Source organism: Ailuropoda melanoleuca, chromosome 12 (genome assembly GCF_002007445.2).
Source record: "Ailuropoda melanoleuca isolate Jingjing chromosome 12, ASM200744v2, whole genome shotgun sequence".
NCBI classification, from domain to species: Eukaryota; Metazoa; Chordata; class Mammalia; order Carnivora; family Ursidae; genus Ailuropoda; species Ailuropoda melanoleuca.
In genome coordinates this window covers 69,051,301-69,071,096 of record NC_048229.1, presented here as the reverse complement: position 1 = coordinate 69,071,096, position 19,796 = coordinate 69,051,301, and the positions used below count along the sequence as shown (strand labels likewise).

At 38.8% G+C, this 19,796-nt stretch overlaps 1 protein-coding gene across 2 annotated transcripts in view; it reads left to right on the top strand.

Annotated features, from left to right (window-relative positions):
• GLG1 (golgi glycoprotein 1) overlaps positions 1-19,796 on the top strand; it is a 153,319-nt gene that overhangs the window by 20,901 nt on the left and 112,622 nt on the right. The gene's annotated exons all lie outside the window — the stretch shown is intronic.

Here is a 19,796-nt window from a genome sequence, read left to right as displayed (position 1 = left end):
AAGGTGGGAATTTTTTTTTTTTTTTAAGATTTTATGTATTTATTCGACAGAGATAGAGACAGCCAGCGAGAGAGGGAGCACAAGCAGGGGGAGTGGGAGAGGAAGAAGCAGACTCATAGCAGGAGCCTGATGTGGGGCTCGATCCCATAACACCGGGATCACGCCCTGAGCTGAAGGCAGACGCTTAACCGCTGTGCCACCCAGGCGCCCCCAAGGAGGGAATTTTTAGTTGGGGGAGCCAAGGAAAGGGAAATTTGAAAGGAGGTGGTAGTTATCACTAGGGTAAATAGAATAATAGTTAAGGTTAATGACTGAGAAAAGACTGGTTTTGGGTAAAACTGAGATAGAACAGTTTCTGTAGAACCCAAATTTGAATCTGTTCCAGGAATTTGATAGTGGTGACAAGAGGTGAGAATAGGTGGAAGGGAGGATATTCCAGTTTTTTTTTTTTTTCAAGATTAAGGAAATCTATTTTAGTTTAAAAGAAACCAGTAGAAGGTGAAAGATTGGAGATGCTGAGAAGGAAGAAGATGAATATAAATGCTCATGAAGAGAGAAAGGAAGGGGGGAGATTCAAATCATTTGGTGACAGAAAACATGATTTATAATTTTTTTTTTTAAGAACTTAAGGCCCTTAAGAATTTCATAAATCTTACCAGTTCCCAAGAGAGTTGCTATCTCAGGTTGCCATGATCCACAGAGTAAAGATTATTCTGCTTTTCTTCCTTTTCTCCTTCCTCAGAACTGTTTTATTCTGAAGTTAAATTTCAGCAAAAGTAAGTAGAGATGTTTAACTCTGTTGTCCAAAATAATTGTGTAGTTGCTTTCTAAATTGTCACTGTGTCAATTAATATTGCAGGGTAGTTTTGGGGTGAGGCCAAACACCTGGGGCTTTGCGCCCTACAAATAATGTTTAGTAAGCCTGGATGACCTCTAGGAAAGTAGATCAGAAATGGCTTAAATGCCATTCTGTAGTAGATTCAGAAAAGTTGCGAAAAGCACCATAAGTAGCTACTGTAAAGAATTGTAGCTTTGGGAAAGCATAGTGTCAGGATTACTAGGAGTGAACATTCTGGATCTGGCTGGAAGTTTTTCACACTTGAGCTTAGCCAGAAGGCCAAGAAGTGATACCTAGAAGTTTTTCAATATGTTGTATAATACCTGAACTTTATCAGTGTCTCACCTGATTTTGTGTCTGTGTAGAAGGACCTGACTTTTTGGGCTCTACTGAGTATATATGCTTGCTTGAAGCAGAACAGTGTTGTATTCCCAATTCCCAGCCCAGCGCCTCTTTTTTTTTTTTTTTTTAAAGATATTATTTATTTGACAGAGATAGAGACAGCCAGCGAGAGAGTGAACACAAGCAGGGGGAGTGGGAGAGGAAGAGGCAGGCTCACAGCAGAGGAGCCTGATGTGGGGCTCGATCCCACAACGCCAGGATCACGCCCTGAGCCGAAGGCAGACGCCCAACCGCTCTGCCACCCAGGCACCCCCAGCCCAGTGCCTCTTACATGCTCAATAAATCCCTGATGGAAAAAGAAAGTAACTTTTTACTGGCTGTGAGTAATTAGAAAATTATTTTAAGTTTCGCCCCCACTAATGCAAACAAGGAATATCTTGTTTTGTATAGTTTATTTTCAAACTTGGCATCTATCCTACTGTTTTTTGTTTGCTTTTTTTAGAGAGAGAGAGAGGGTGTGCATGAGCAGGGCGGCGGGGGGCGGGGGGAGAGAGAGAGAGAGAGAATATGAATTAAGCAGGCTCCATGCTCAGCGTGGAGCCTGCAGCAGGGCTGGATCCCACGACCCCGAGATCATGACCTGAGCAGAAATCAGGAGTCAGACGCTTAACCCACTGAGCCACCCAGGCACTCCCCCTACTGTTTGTCTTACTCTTGTACCAGCAGCGTACAAGTTCAAGAACAACCTAAAACTATGCCATCCATTTTTTCCCACTTTTTTTTTTATTGCACTTCATATTTTATTGTGGTAAAGTATATACGAATAGAATTTAGCATTTTAACTATTTTAAGTGTTCAGTTCTTAAGTACATTCACGTTGTTGTTAAACCATCAATCACCACCATCCACCTTCAGAACTTTAATCATCCCTAACTGAAAATCCCTACTTCTTTTTTTTTTTTAAGATTTTATTTATTTATTCGACAGAGATAGAAACAGCCAACGAGAGAGGGAACACAAGCAGGGGGAGTGGGAGAGGAAGAAGCAGGCTCATAGTGGAAGAGCCTGATGTGGGGCTTGATCCCATAACGCCGGGATTACGCCCTGAGCCAAAGGCAGACGCTTAACCGCTGTGCCACCCAGGGGCCCTGAAAATCCCTACTTCTTAAGCACCAACTCTGCATTCTGCCTCCCTCCAGCCCCTGGCAACCACCATTCTTTCTGTCTCTGAATTTTACTACTCTAGTACCTCATGTAAGTGGAATCATACAATATTTGTCCTTTTGTGTCTGTCCTATTTCACTTAGCATTAATGTCTTTAAGGTTCATGTTTTGGCATGTATCAGAATTTCTTTATTTTTTATTTTATTTTTATTTTTTTAAAGATTTTATTTATTTATTTGACAGAGAGAGACAGCCAGCTTTTTTATCCAGTTTTTCTAATATCATTTGTTGAAAAGACTGTCCTTTCCCCCATTGAATGGTCTTGACATCTTTGTTGAAAATCATTTGATCATATATGATAATGTTCCTTTCTGGGCTCTTTATTCTCTCCCATTGGTCTATGTGTCTTTATGCCAGCACCACAGTTTTAAGGCTTTGTGATAATTTTTGAAATCAGTAAGTGTGTGAGAGCTCAAACTTTGTTCAGGATTGTTTTGGCTATTCAGGATCCCTTGAGATTCTATATGAATTTGAAGATAGATTTTTGAAAAAACATTATTGGGACTTTGATAGGGATTGCACTTAATTGTAGATCGTTTTGGTAGTATTGACAATATTGTCTTCCAATCCATGAACATGGGATGTCTTTCCATTTATTTGTGTCTTTAATTTCTTTCCACAGTAGTTAGTGGTTTTCAGTGTACAAGTCTTTCTTCTCCTTGGTTAAGTTTATTCCTGTGTATTTTTTTTTTTTGATGCTATTGTAAATGAAATCGTTTACTTAGTTTCCCTTTCAAATCCTTCATTTCCCTGAGTTTTGATTTAATCTCAAGCTTGACCACACTGAGCCTGGAGTAATTGTCAGTTACAATTCCTGTGTTCCCCTGGGTGCTGGCTCCAGCAATGGTCTTCTGCTCCTGGGCTTCGGCTTCTGGTAAGCTGTGATTCTCTGTATTTGTCTGTCTCTCCAATTTTTGGCCAAGAGTTTACCCCTGTGATGTCAGTTCTCTTCTGGATCTAAGAAGAGTTGTTAATTCTTAGTTTGTTCATCTTTTTTCTTGTCATGAGGATAGAAGTGATGAGGGGCACGTGGGTGGCTCTGTTGGTTAAGCGTCTGCCTTCAGCTCAGGTCATGATCTCAGGGTTCTGGGAACGAGCCCTGCATAGGGCTCCCTGCTCAGAGGGGAGCCTGCTTCTCCCTCTCCCTCTGCCTGCCACTCCCCCTGCTTGTGCTCTCTCTCTCTGTCAAATAAATAAATAAAATCTTAAAAAACAAAACAAAACAGAATAGGAGCGATGATTTCGGAGCTCTTTACATATCGGCCCAGAAACCAGAAGTCTCCTAGGCTGTCTTGTACTTTTCTAATCCTAGCCCTGAAGTCACTCACTTCTCCAAGGAGTTCTCTTTCCTTTTAGTGGAGAATGATATTTAGAAGCCAAGGTCCAAGTGCTAGATGTGCTCATTGCTTCTGAAGTATTACTGCTTTAGCAGGCAAATGTATAAAGTGTATGTGTGTGTTTCTGTGTATTTACATAAATACATTCATATGTACATATGCATATCCATATGTGTTTATATACACATAGACATCTATTCATATCTCTGTGTATAGACACATGTTAAAAAGTGATTTTTATTCATATTGATGCCTCTAGTACTACAGGGTTCATTCTAGCTTTCTCCCTTTCCATGATTATAATTTCCTTCTATCACAGTGAAAACATGGTTCCTATCATCCTCAAATTATTTATTTATTTGGTGAATCCTATAATAGAGTTAAAATAATTTTAGAATGCTAAGCTATGCCATTATGAGTAAACAAACCTACTAGAGTTCAGTATTTGTTTACAGCTCTTTTTGCCATTGGACAGAGGATATATAGCCAAAATACTGTGTTCATGAGCCACTCAAGTTATTCTCCCTCCTCCTTCTCTCTTTGTACTTGTTCTCATTTTTATAGTTAGGTTCATCTTTTCTTTTCTTTTTTCTTTTCTTTTCTTTTCTTTTCTTTTTTTTCAGATTTTTATTCATTTGAGAGAGAGACACAGAGACAGAGCACAAACAAGGGGAGAGGGAGAAGCAGGCTGCCTTCTGAGCAGGGAGCCTGATGCGGGACTCGATCCCAGGACCCTGGGATCATGACCTGAGCTGAAGGCAGATGCTTAACCATCTGAGCCATCCAGGCGCCTTAGGTTCATTTTCTTTTCTTTTCTTCTCGTTTTTCTTTTATTTTCTTTTCTCTTCTCTTTCTCCTTCTCCTCCATTTCTTTTTTTAAGAGAGACAGCAGACGGACAGGGCAGAGGGATATATAGAGAGAGAATTTTAAGTAAGCTCCACACCTAGCGCAGAGCCGATGCGGGGCTTGATCTCGCAACCCTGAGGTCATGGCCAAAGCCAAAATCAAGAGTGGGGCACTTAACAGACTGAACCACCCAGGCGCTCCCTTTTTTTTTTCTTCTTTTAATTGCATTTTCCCCTCCTCCCATCTTATTTTAAAAATTTTGAGTCAGTAATAATATGGTTCTAGGGGCACCTGGGTGGCTCAGTTGGTTAAGTGTCTGCCTTTGGCTTAGGTAAGGATCCCAGGACCCTGGGATGGAGCCCCACTTAGGGCTTCCTGCTCAGCAGGGAGTCCACTTCTCCCTTTCCCTCTGCCCCTTCCCTCACTCATGCTCTCTATCCCTCTCTCAAATAAATAAATAAAATCTAAAAAAAAGTAAAGTAACATGGCTCTAGAATTGCCTTCCTGCTACACCTCTTACCCCATTCCCATTCTTCCATTCTTTCCTGCACATTCCTAGGGTAGCCAGTCTCAGCTTCTAATTTATACTTTGTTTCTTTATGTACAAGTGAGCAGATACATGTGTATTTTCTTATTTTCCCTTCTTTCTTACCCAGATGGAAAGCATAGTTGATACTCTTTTGCATTTTGCATTTTTTCCATTTAACGTTATATCTTGGAAATCACTTTAAATCAGTTCATAGAGATCTTCCTTAGTTTATTCAGCCACTTTCCTATGCATGAGTATAAAAGTTATTTACCATATTTCACAGTTATGAACAGTTCTGCCCTGAAAAGCCCTGTACTTAATGTACTTTCATCTTGTTGGAGGTACTGTTCCTAGAAGTGCAATTTTGTTGACTCTTGTTACTGCACCAGCAGAATATAGGTTCCAAAGTGAATTAAAGATTTTAGAAGTTTTGTACAATTTATTGTTCACCAACAGTTCATTTTTCAAAAACCTATTAATAGATGACTCCCCAGGTACTGCTACTGGGTGATGTAACCTGGCTGAAAAATTCCACCTATCTGAATTGCTTTGAAAGTTAAACGTGAAGAAATTGAAACAGGAAGCCTCTCCTTATCTCAGTAAGTTATGTTCAAGTTCATAAACTTACTCTTAAGTCATAAAACATTATATACTATTTCACAATTATTTTTCTTAATTAATAGTTCTTAGTTGCAATTTTTGGGAAAAAAATTGTCCTGTACAGCTCTGCGAGCAATATGAAATACAAGCCTGTCACTTGTTAGGAAAAAAAAAATCTAGACATATATTAACAACACTTACAGTTTTAAAAATTGGTCCTTGGGGGCGCCTGGGTAGTGCAGTCATTAAGCGTCTGCCTTCGGCTCAGGGCGTGATCCCGGCGTTCTGGGATCGAGTCCCACATCGGGCTCCTCCGCTGGGAGCCTGCTTCTTCCTCTCCCACTCCCCTGGCTTGTGTTCCCTCTCTTGCTGGCTGTCTTTCTGTCACATAAATAAATAAAAAATCTTAAAAAAAATAAAAATAAAAATTGGTCCTTGATTTAAAAAACAAAACCGTCACAGCATTTGCAGTTAGTGTGGCTTTGATTCTCAAGTACTTCCTATAACGAACTGTTGCTTTTCTCCTACCCAACCCCTGGATCTCCTTATTTTCCAGATAGGCCTAGAAGAGCCTCACTGGGATTTGTTGTTATCCATACTGAGAGCAACATTTTCAATTTAGTTCTTTGATTTAGCATCTTTAAAAGCCTTTAGGATTTAGATCTGTGTTTTTAAAAAATGGTGCAGTGTGAGATTCAGCTATTCTAGAAGTGTTATGCTAATACCTTCACATGAAGATCTCTTGAGTTTTTAGAATAGTTAATGCATTTAATTTCTCAAATCCTGGTATGTTATTAGTACTCAACATCCCTCAGGCAGCCTTGAACCCTCTGATTCAGGATCCCAACCCATTTATCTGGATTATTAGGAGTTGGCTCTTAATATAGAACTTTCAGGACACATTTACCTATTTTTAACTAGTTAGAGATTACTTAAATGCCTTGTGTAAGACCATGTCATCTTGGCAAAAAGCATTGTTTCAAAGGTCTTTTCCTCAATTTTGTTTTAGCTGGAGAACTGAAGATAATCTATATAAATGGGGAGAATTTAGGGAGAATTTAAGAAAACCAAACCAAACCATTATCTCCAGACTAGGTAACTTTTTACGTACTGAACCACAACAGAGCAGAATAGGAGTACAAGTAAAGAAAATGCTCCCATACTCACATAGACACCATATATCCTGGCAGGCATATGGATTATTCGAGTAATACATACATAGTTTTAATACATGATTGTAGAAGTCAAGAGTGCTTCCAGGTTTACGCTGGAAAGATGTAATTTTCTATTTTAGCTCTCCCCACTTTGAACTCTTTTAGCTTTTTATTCTTGCATTTACCTAATTTTTAAGTAGAATATTTATACTGTTCTTGTTTTTTTTTCAAATATTGGGCATTATCTATTGATTTCTTACAAACAGTTTACATTTAGTCCTCATAAAGCACACTTGACAGTATTTACTCTGAAATTGAACTTCGTAGAGCAAGAAATCCTGCAAAGTTACAGGATAAAATAGACTCTGTTGTACGACAGACAGTATTCAGACAAGTCTGTAGCTGTAGAATATGGCATGAATTGGCTGAGTTCTGCAGAAAGCTTTCACCTACATTAATGAGATCAATTTTGGTCCATTTCCTTTTTGTCTCTGTCTCATTCATCAGTCATGAGTCATCAGCATACTCATATAAGTAAACACTTCTTTAAAAGAAATCAAACTCATTGCCACTTAGGTCTGGTTGGTTAAAAAAACAAAAGCAAACAAAAAACCAACCTAAAGTTGTGTTTTATTCATTCTTTCTATTTTAACAGAGAACAGGGAGCAAATCTAAATTCTTGCATCTAAGAATGTTTTAATGTGAAGTCAGAACACTTAGAGCAAGACATGGGATCCCCCTACTTTGGTGTTTCATAATTTTCATTGTTTTATTTGAGATTCTTGTTACAGATTACAGTCCATTAGTTATGTTTATTTTGCATTGCTGGACCCATAGTCATGGCCCATTTTAACTTTGCAGAGTTCTTTGTTAGGAAACATTTCTAGGGGTGCCTGGGTGGCACAGCGGTTAAGCGTCTGCCTTCGGCTCAGGGCGTGATCCCGGCGTTAGGGGATCGAGCCCCACATCAGGTCCTCCGCTATGAGCCTGCTTCTTCCTCTCCCATTCCCCCTGCTTGTGTTCCCTCTCTCGCTGGCTGTCTCTATCTCTGTCAAATAAATAAATAAAATCTTTAAAAAAAAAAAAAAAGAAAGAAAACATTTCTAGAATCTACCTTTGGTGATTTCCTTTGTGATTCATACAATTTATCAGAATAGATTTACGTAAATTTGTGTGAATGTAGTTTTTAAATTAGGGAATGTTTTCTTCAACATAGGAACAGCTAAGGGTATATATGATCAGTTTGACAGAGATTTTTCTGAACTGGCATTCAATTTTTTAAGTTTCTTTTAGTCACTGCTGAAAACACCATTTATATAAAACTCACCAATGAATTGATTTTTCCTTTTATAAACAAGTACATACTGGGCAGCACTAATACAAAAGCTATTGCTTTAGCCTTGGCATTTTACTGATCTTTAGAGATTCATTTCTCTTTCTTGATGTTAATCAGAGCCTGTATAGGCTTTGCAATTAGTAAAGTGAATAGGATAATCCTCTGAAAGTTTCCTTTTGTGTATTTTTGTTGAAGCCCCGGGTTGTGGAGGGTAGCATCCCATGTATAGAGTATGGTTGAAGTCATTAGAAAAAATGATTTGACCTCAATAAGATCTCAATGTCTGTTTTCCTAAATTAGAATTGGTATATGAAATAGAAATAAAAAATATTTCTTCAGCCACTCATTAGGTTCTATGCATAAGTAAACAGAACCTTGTCAAAGGTTAGATTTTATTTTATTTATTTATTTTTAAGGATTTTATTTATTCATTTGAAGAGATAGAGACAGCCAGCGAGAGAGGGAACACAAGCAGGGGGAGTGGGAGAGGAAGAAGCAGGCTCCCAGTGGAGGAGCCTGATGTGGGGCTCGATCCCATAACGCCGGGATCACGCCCTGAGCCGAAGGCAGACTCCTAACTGCTGTGCCACCCAGGCGCCCCCAAAGGTTAGATTTTAAATGAAAAGAATAAAAAATACAGTTTTTCTTCGCTAAGCTTCATTGGTTTTTTTTGGCTTAGCAGCTCTTGTTAAAGCATTTTTCCAGACCTATTAAATTAAAATCTGGTATAGACCTGTTCTCTAATTTCTTCAGCAATGTTGTTTTATGAAGCACCCATTTATTCCCTTTATATCTTAGACTAGAAATTGGCCATCTATAGCCCATGGCCCAAACCCAGCCCATAGCCTGTTTTTTTATGTCTCTGGAAGTAAGAATGGTTTTTACAGTTTTAAAGGATTGTTAAAAGAAGACACCAAGATTGTAGAGATTGAATGTGGCCTGCAAAAACTAACAGTAGTTATGATATGTCCCTCTATAGAACAAATTTAATATATAATATATAATGTACATACAGTTTTTTAAGAGTTTACTATCAGTCTGAATTAGAAGAATGTTTTGCTATAGCCTCTTTACATAATCCTGCATTTATTGTAGGACTTCACTGAATTTGTCAGTTTTTATTTTGGTATGAACTTTTATTAATCAGGGCCAAATGTGTATGCATGACACTGCAGACTTTAATTAGATTAGTTTGGCTTTTTGAGAGACAGAGAATGTGCATGGTGCACAAGTGAACCAGCATACTTAACGCTTACTTTCTTGGGCGGGTGTGTACATTTTTGTGATATTGTTTTAGGGGTGGCGATGAATTTGAATATTGCCATTTCTCCATTGGTGTAGCATTTTCTCTTTGATACCTTTGTCTACTGCATAGAGAGTTATTTCCTTGAGGCTGTATTTTGATATTAAATTGGGTTGTGTATGGTTGGTTTGGATGAGAGTTTTAATACTGGTAGACAGCTTCTGGCAAAAATCCCCTGGTTGCCTGGTTATAATGCTTTGTCATTTATCATATTTTATTGACTATAAAGCATACTTTTTATTTTTCACCTTAACATCTTTGAAATCAGGATGCATCTTAAATTTTATGACATAATTATGATTGACAGAGTTTTTTCCTCTAGTGGTACATGAAATAATGTTGCATCTTAAAATCGATAAGGTATGGCTTGTATATTCTAGTCATTTATAATATCTGTTAGGTGCTTCGTTTTCTTATTCCTTATGTTAATCCTGCGCCTTCTTATTTTGCTATTGCAGCCAGAATTCATTATTTTGGAAATTTTTCATCATTTGAGGGTTTGCTTTGAGGGTTATTTTAATTCTGAGATTGGTGTATTGATTTAGATCATAAGCACCATCAACCATTTCTAGTCAACAGAACAATTTAAGAAAAAGAACAGTTAACATAGCGTGTTTTGAGTAGTACAGCATCCTGATCTGTTACTGTTAGTTTAGTTAACAGATGGCCTGTAGCCTGGTCTTTAATATTATTTACTATTTTGCTGAATAGACTGTAGAAGGACATTAACTAAAAAACCTGTTTAGCTTTAGCCTTAGCTGAGATTTTCTTGAATGTTTGCAACTGGGAACACCTTGTGAATTTATAGTAATATCCGGTTGATGGAAAATAATTACAAATTACATAGTAATTGTTGTAAGACTTTTACTATCTCCTGAGGTGAGCCACTTTCTATTACAGAGACAGTAAGTTTTTAAAAATCTATTTCAGTGGAAAATCACAAGTCAATAGTTTCAAAAAAGGCAAACCAAATAAAAGTAGAAAGAAGTTTGGGGTTAATGCCACCTTTAAATATACATGCATAAGGTTTTTGTTTTAAGTTAGTGATTCCAAGCCCTAGTTGCACCTGGGGTGATTTTTAAACTGTTAGTACCCAGATGTCTCTGGTAAATTAAATCAGAATGTCTGGGGGTGGTTGCTGGCATTGAATTTTTTTTAACTATTGTATTACAAAAGCAGCTGGCATTGGATTTTTTTTCATTCTATTATTTTTGTATTACAAAAGCAATATTTTTATAGATTTACCCATGTATCTAGCCCTTTTTTGCTCCTCATGCCTTCTCACATCTCTGATCTTCCATCTGGGACCACTTCCCTTCTGCCTCCAAACAGTCTTTAGAATTTCCTTTAGTGAGGGTCTTCTAGTGGCCAGCTGTCAGGTTTTGTTTGTCTGGAAAGGTCTTTATTCTACCCTGTTCTTAAAAGATATTTTTGTTGCATCTAAGTATCAATTATCTATTTCTGGGTAACAGACCATTCCAAACTCAGTGACTCAAAAACAACTGCTTCCCCATATATCTGTAGGTTAGCAGTTTGGGCAAAGCTCAATGGGATGGCGTGTCTCTGGTCTGCATGGTGTCAGCTCAGCTCATTCATGTATCTGTAGTCACTTGTCAGGTCACCAGGGGGCTGGACAGTCATATGTCTGGTGGTCTGCTCTAGAAATGGCAAGTTCCAATGCACAAGTACTTCTCAAGCCTTTGCTCATATTTGCTAATGTCTCATTGACCCAAGAGCAAGTCCTGTGGACAAGCCCAGAGTCACATTCAAAGGGGTGTGAGAAATGGGAGAGGATTATGGCCTTAAAAAAAAAAACAAAAACTATCACAGTGTAGAATTTTAGGTTGGACTATTTTTTTCTCTTAGCACATTTTCTTCTTTCCACTGTCTTTTGACTTTCACTGTTGCTATTGAGCAGTCAGATGCTTTGGCTTCTTTTCAGATATTCTTTGTGTTCTCTCATTGACTGTGATTTGTCTAGGTGTGAATTTCCTTTTATTTGTCTGTCTTGGGCTTTATTGAGTTTCTTTTGATGTAGCGTCTTTCATCCATTTTGGAAAATTCTTAGCCATTATCTGCCTCTGCCCCACTCCTTCTCTTCTTCTAGAACTTCAGGTTAAGTTAGATTTCTTGCTGATTTCCCATGTATATTTTTTTTATTTCTGTGAAGGTTTTATTATACACAGAGTGGGGAGAGGGCTCAGTCCTTTTGGCAGCCAGGACTTTGCTCAGCTCCTCTTGCTTCCTCTTGGCATTGATGTGTCCCCATGCTTTTCTTGATGATCTCAAGGGCATATTTGTCCTTGGAGACTTTGAGCAGCTCCAACGTGATCTGCTTGTATGAGGCGAAGCCACATAACTCTCCGATCATGTCCCTTAGGAATTTGGTGTGCGTGGTAAGGCATCCACAGTGGTGGCTGTGCCTCAGTTTGCTCGTGTGGCCCTTATTGAGGCCCATGGCCACGGGGTATCACAGAACCATGGTTGCTGTTCTTCAGTGGCTGCTGTGGTGTAAGGCTCTGCATTTATTAACTTTTCTTCATGCTACATTCTGAAGAATTTCTTTTGACTTACCTTCCAGTTTACTAATTTGCTCTTCCATTATGTCCAGCTGCTTAACTCTGTCTACTTTTTTTTTTTTAATTCTTTTTTTTTTTTTAAGATTTTATTTATTTATTTGACAGAGAGACAGCTAGCGAGAGAGGGAACACAAGCAGGGGGAGTGGGAGAGGAAGAAGCAGGCTCACAGCAGAGGAGCCTGATGTGGGGCTCGAACCCATAACGCCGGGATCACGCCCTGAGCCGAAGGCAGACGCTTAACCGCTGTGCCACCCAGGCGCCCCACTTTTTTTTTTTTTTTTTAAGATTTTTTAGTTATTTGTTTGATGGAGAGAGAGCACAAGCAGGCAGAGCAGCAGAAAGAGGGAGACGGAGAAGCAAGCTCTCTGCTGAGTAGGGAGCCTGACACAGGGCTCGATCCCAGGACCCTGGGATCATGACCTGAGCCGAAGGCAGATGCTTAACTGACTGAGCCACCCAGGCGCCCCTACTTTTTTTTTTTTTAAGATTTTATTTATTTGAGAGAGAGCGAGAGAGAGCAGGAGCTGTGGGGGGAGGGGCAGAGGGAGAGAAACAAGCAGCCTCCCTGCTGAGGAGGACCCTGAGATCATGACCTGAGCTGAAGGCAGACGCTTAACCGACTGAGCCATCTAGGCACCCCTCTTTCTACTTTTTAAAAAACTAAATTACTGTAGTGCATAATTTTTTTCCTTTTTTAAAATTAAGGTATAATTTACATGTGGTATAATTGACTTTTGTGTGTGCGTGTGCATGCAGTCTTTGAGTTTTAATGCACGCATAGATTCTTTTTTTTTAAGGTTTTATTTATTTATTAGAGAGAGGGAGTGTGAGAGAGCACAAGCAGGGGGAGTGGCAGAAGGAGAGGGAGAAGCAGACTTCCCACTGAGCAGGGAGCCCAATGCGGGGATGGATTCCAGGACCCTGGGGTCATGACCTGAGCCAAAGGCAGACCCCTGACTGAGCCACTCAGGCACCCCAACACATGCATAGATTCATTCCTTTTGTCTATATTTACTTTTGCCAATATCAAACTTATTTTTTTTTAAGATTTTTTTTTTTTTAATTGAGAAAAAGAGAGAAAGAGCAAACGGGGACGCGCAGAGGGAGAGAGAGAGAATCTCAAGCCGACTCCACCCTGAGTGTGAGCCTGGCTCGGGGCTTGATTGCACAACCCTGAGATCATGACCTGAGCCACCCAGGTGCCTCTCTTACACTCTTTTTTTTTTTAATTTTTAAATTTTTTAAAAAAGATTTTATTTATTTATTTGACAGAGAGATAGCCAGCGAGAGAGGGAACACAGCAGGGGAGTGGGAGAGGAAGAAGCAGGCTCCCAGCTGAGGAGCCGGATGTGGGACTCAATCCCAGAACGCCGGGATCACGCCCTGAGCCGAAGGCAGACGCTTAACAACTGCGCTACCCGCTTAACGAATGTGCTACCCGGGCACCCCTCTCTTACACTCTTAATTACTGTTGCTTTTTAGTAAGTCCTGAAATCTGGTACAGTGTCTTTTTATTTTCTTTTTCAAAATTGTTAGGCTCTTCCAGTTCTAGATCTGCTAGATCACCTTTTGTATTTTACTGTTCCATAAAGATTTTGCCAGGTTTGTCTCATTTCATTAACTCTTATACTGTAAGGTTCCATTGGATGCAGTTTTAGTTTTTTAGTTTGTTTTTTGAAAAATAATATTTGTGAAGATTGATATCATGACCTTTATTCTTTCAAAGAACGAAAATTTACGTTCTATCTTGTAGTTACTACATGGATGCATTAGGCCTTTTATAACATACCATCTTTACAGTTTACTTTAGGCTTTTATTCAACACAGTCGAAAATTCTGAATTTTTCATTTTCTGTCCATAATGGCAAAGAGAAAAACACTGACAGAAGAAGATGCTTCACAGTTACGTGAATTAGGAGAGAAATGTAAAGAGACACATAGCAGCACTGTATATGTGTTTTGATATGGTAGGCACCATATCAAAGGCTTTATGAGGGGATTGAGCACTTTAAAAAGTGGATTGGAGATGTGCTGTAAGTGTAAAATGTACGTGGGATTTCAAAGACTGGAAAGAGAAAAGACAGGTAAAATATCTCAATTTTTTATATTGATTACATGTTGAAATAGTATTTTGGATATATTGGGTTAAATCAAATGTATTAAAATTATTTTCACCTGTTTCTTTTCACTATTTTAATGTGCCTACTAAGAAATGTAAAATTACATATGTTGCTCATATTACATTTCTGTGTGGCAGCACTGGTCCATAATCTAATAGTATAGAAGCAACATTTTGGGCTGAGTATTTAGACAACAGTATCCTAGGTAAATTTTCTGAAACTCAAAACTCAGTGGGTGAACAAATTATTTCTAAGGATAAAAACGAAATATTTTTTTTTAAAGATTTTATTTATTTATTTGACAGAGATACAGCCAGCAAGAGAGGGAACACAAGCAGGGGGAGTGGGAGAGGAAGAAGCAGGCTCATAACGGAGGAGCCTGATGTGGGGCTCGATCCGGTAACGCCGGGATCACGCCCTGAGCCGAAGGCAGGCGCTTAACCGCTGTGCCACCCAGGCGCCCCAAAAATGAAATATATTCTTATCTAATAAGTTATTCAGCAAAGTCTTCATCAAGTAGTATTTTATGACAAACATCTAGAACATCTTTTGCTGAGAGAATGTGCAGCAGTGTTTGTATATCTTTTGTGATGGTTTTGCACCAAAATTTACTAAACAAGTGGACAAATGCTGAAGTCAGGTGTGTATACAGGGGTTAATAGAAGGATACAGGTGATGTAGAAGTGAAAATATTCTTTGGGTTTATTACCCTGATTGGTTTTTATTAATATATAAATGAAAATGTTTTGCAGTGATAGAGCAAAGAAGCAGCAGTCCTGTATTATGAGGTATCAAAATTTTAAAAACTGCATTTTGATGATGAAAGTATAAGAAGCAGCAGAAGTAATGATAAGCTGGAATCTGTTAGAGATGTATTTGAAACCTGAGATCAGTATTTACAGGATGGATGTGTTCTCTGTTACTGACAGCTGATGAACAGCTGGGTATGTATACCTTCAAACCCAGGAAAATATAGAATAACTATTTGGGTTTACCGTATTAAAAGGTATACCGAGGGGCGCCTGGGTAGCACAGCGGTTAAGCATCTGCCTTTGACTCAGGGCGTGATCCCGGTGTTATGGGATCGAGCCCCACATCAGGCTCCTCCGCTATGAGCCTGCTTCTTCCTCTCCCACTCCCCCTGCTTGTGTTCCCTCTCTCGCTGGCTGTCTCTATCTCTGTCAAATAAATAAATAAAACCTTTAAAAAAAATAAAAAATAAAAGGTATATTGAGATTTCTAATAAAGTTTTCTACTTCTACTTTATTCTACCCTAAATTATTCATGAAGTATTTAATATAAAAATTGTAAATAATGATTTACCTAGTATTTTTCATAGTATTCTGATGTTGCTGGTGACTACCTACATGTTTTTTCCTGGTATTCTGAAGGTTAATTATGATTGTTCTATTATCTCTGTCAAACAGTTCTGAAAACTGAAGTCTTTTAAGATCTCTTTGTCTTTTTGTTCTCATTCAAGGTGTCTTATTTCACAGTATGTTTAGTTATTTTTACTGTATGTCACTTACTGTCTTTTGGGAAAGAATGATTTGGAGCCTAAGGTAAAAGTGCTGTTTTTTGGAAGGTATTTTTATTTGCTTCTGTCAGGCACTTCTTTTTTTTTTTTTTTTTTAAAGATTTTATTTATTTATTTGACATAGATAGAGACAGCCAGCGGGAGAGGGAACACAAGCAGGGGGAGTGGGAAGAGGAAGAAGCAGGCTCATAGCAGAGGAGCCTGATGTGGGGCTCGATCCCCTAACACCGGGATCACGCCCTGAGCCGAAGGCAGACGCCCAACCGCTGTGCCACCCAGGCGCCCCTTGTCAGGCACTTCTGACCACTACCAATCCAGGACCACCTTAAATCAGTTTCATAGTCTTGAGGTTTTCTGAAATGGCCAGACATGCAAATCTGTGGAGGGGATGGTTTGTTTACTTGTAGTTTGCCCTTAAGAGTGTAGCCTTGTGAGATTCCAGCTTAAAGGACGAGCATCTCTAGTAGACTTTCTACCTTGGGCAGATCTTGGCTTTGTTTCTGCCCACATAGCCCTTGAAAAAGGAGGATCATTTTGATAGGTTTAGCAAATACCTTCAAGGCTAAAATGAGGTTTTTGAGTTCTAAGTTTTTGGATGGCCCCCTTTATTTTAGCACTGGCTTGGCAATATCTGTAATATTGTTAGCTATTGGTTGTTTTTAAGAAGATTTTTTAAATCTTTTAACATTTTTAGTTAATTATAATTTGAGGATCATTCCAAATAATCTAACCCACCATTATAAGAAATGGATTACCACATCTGTTGTTGTTTTCTTAAGCTTCCCTATTAGTTTACCTGTACATTAGGTTTAGGATACTATTGATTAAGCAAATAGAAGATACGCGTAGAAGGTATTTAAGTATTATAGGAAGATCAGATACTTTAGTAACTTGTAGTAAGTAGGCTCTTGCTATGATTCTAGGCCTTGGTGGTCTCAAATACATATGTCTTTTCTTTTCTTTTTTTTTTTAAAAAAGATTTTATTTATTTATTTATTTGACAGAGGGAGAGAGACAGCCAGCGAGAGAGGGAACACAAGCAGGGGGAGTGGGAGAGGAAGAAGCAGGCTCATAGTGGAGGAGCCTGATGTGGGGCTCGATCCCATAACGCCGGGATCACGCCCTGAGCCAAAGGCAGATGCCCAACCGCTGTGCCACCCAGGCGCCCCACATATGTCTTTTCTTGAGCAGCAAAACAAATGGTTTAGAGCAGTGTGTCAGAGACATGGCAGAAGGTAAGTCAAATTGGCGTGTTGGTGAATGGGAGCTTGAGAGCTGGTACTTATGTTCCCATTCATATTGAATCTTGCAGTTTACGAAGGCAAAAGAAGAAATTAAGTAATTAATGTAATTATGCCATAAGGAATGAAATTTTTGCCCCTTACATGATTTGACAACTCTGTGTGCCTTGTAATATACTTTGGTTTATTATGCATTAAAGTCAATACTGATGTTTACATTTTGCACAGTGAATTATGTCGAGGATCATTGTCAGCTGAGATAGTCACTATAAAGTCAAGCTGGAGTTATATTCCAAGCATTGAATAATTCATAATGCTATGAATTGAAAAATTGAGTGTGTTAATACTTATTAGGCTATAAACATTTAACCACGTTTTTACATCAGTAATCTAGCACCACTCTTAAGAAAATATGAACGAGTTCTGTTACTTTTTTTTTGTTTGTTTAATACAGGTTTTTTTTGTTTCTCTCGTGACTCTTGCATCCTTATAGTAGTTGTAGCATCAGCTGCTACCACCAGCAGCCACAAAACTGTTTTTTGGTTAGTGTCATTTCACAGACCTGTCTCCGAGAAAAACAGGATGACTTCTTTCCAGGATTACTTACATGTCATCAGCTTCTGAGTCTTCCAGAGAGGCAGGCATTTTATTTTTAATAGTTCTACAAAACTCATTTGATTTGTTCTGCTGTAAGACTACCATTGAAATACCTTGTGAGCCACAGATCTGTTAATAGAATTTGTGTAATATTGAGATATAAACTTAGTGGTTTGCCATCTGCCCATTAAAAAACAGATGAGATTCAAATAAGCAGGTGAAAATTTAGTAACTCTTCTAAGCCTTATTGACAAATCTAATTTAGAAGGCTGTGGGATCCCATTGCGATTAGAAAGATAAGTGATAGGAAAGTGTGTCATGTTACTTTTGGAAGATAGTAGACAGAAGTTGTTCTTCAGGGGCGCCTGGGTAGCGCAGTCGTTAAAGCATCTGCCTTCCGCTCAGGGCGTGATCCCGGCGTTCTGGGATCGAGTCCCACATCGGGCTCCTCCGCTGGGAGCCTGCTTCTTCCTCTCCCACTCTTCCTGCTGTGTTCCCTCTCTCGTTGGCTGTCTCTCTGTCACATAAATAAATAAAATCTTTAAAAAAAAAGAAAGTTGTTCTTCAGAACTAAACAGGCCCACTTGCCAGACTGTAGAATGATAAGCTTTAATGTCTTAAAAGTATTGTGTTCCTTTTTCCTGTATCCTCTTAAATTTGATTGGGTGACTTCATTGCACTTAGCACTTCATGTGTCTCTTTTCCTTTAAAGAAATCCAAATACCATTGGATTTCTTTAAAAGAAAAGAGACTTTTACTGTGTTGTCTTTACAACTTTAAATAGACATGGTCTAGATCAGAGATAATAAATTTATTCTAATGTTTCCTACACCTTTGTTTTATCCGAGTGAGGTTTAAGTAAGAAGTACATGTTCCTCACTAAATCATTTAGGGGTTATGATTCTTTTGTGGTAATAGGAAGCCCTATCCAAACTGGGATAAGCTAAAAAGAGAATTTGCTTCATATAACTATAATAAGGAATAACACTGGCTTCGGGCTTACCTAGGTACTGGAGCTCAGCCTCTTAGCTGGACTCATTTTTCTCTTCCCTCTGCTTCTGGGTTGGCTTCCTTCATAGTCTCTAACTGGTGGCAAGGTGGCCAAAGTAGCTTTTATTCCAACTCCATCTATGCCAGCATTATTTGCAAATGTTTTATTGTCTGTCATTGTCTGAGTCCCTGAAACACTTAGGAGTGTTATATGTATAGTCTGAAATTGGAATCATTTGATTTCCCTTCCCAGGAGTGAAGTCCCACCTGAAGTGCTGGAACAGAGTAGGATTAAAAGTGGGAGACACAAACAGGAACTCACTGTATGTAATAGAGTTTGAACATTGGAAGCAGTGACTTTTGTTTTTGGGAGTCTTATTTCTGAGGTGACCCAAATCAAGATCAGTTCTATGTCCTAGGAAACTCTAATGTTTTTACTTTACTTCTTTCATTAGAATAACGAGATATCTGCCATCTCGCTCATTTCACATTCCAAAGAGCTGGTTGAACCACTGTGAGCTAGGATAGAGCTGAGGGAGATGTTCACAACACAGATGACTTACTGTGTTCTTTCCACTGAAAAACGAAACAAAGGAGACATAAAATTCTCTCTATCTGAAAGGCAAGTCCAGGAGGCCAGTGCTCATGTTTCATACCATGAATTATAGATCTCAGCTCTTAGTCAGTCTTCAGTTCTCAGTAAACTTGAGAACTTTGTAGTAACGAAATTTTAGTGTTTTGCTGATTTAAACAGTTTTTAACCTCTATTTAATCATATCTCTCTTTATATTAACAAGAATTTAAAAAGCTTTCTAGTCAGAAATGTTATTAGCATTTTATAAAAGTAAGGAAAAGTAAATGACGTTTGGGGAACTCACACTTTATTTCCTCAACAAAAATAAGCCTTGCCCCCCCCGCCCCCCTTTTTTACCACTGTCCTACCATCCTTTATTTTTTGTGTTAAATGGTTGAAAAAGCTATACCACATTATCTCCTGCTTACAGGTCAAGAGACAGGATTCGGGGGTGCCTGGGTGTCTCAGTCGTTAAGCATCTGCCTTCAGCTCAGGGCGTGATCCCAGAGTCCTGGGATCAAGCCCCGCATCGGGCTCCTCCGCTGGGAGCCTGCTTCTTCCTCTCCCACTCCCTGTGCTTGTGTTCCCTCTTTTGCTGGCTGTCTCTATCACTGTCAAATAAATAAATAAAATCTTTTTTTTTTTTT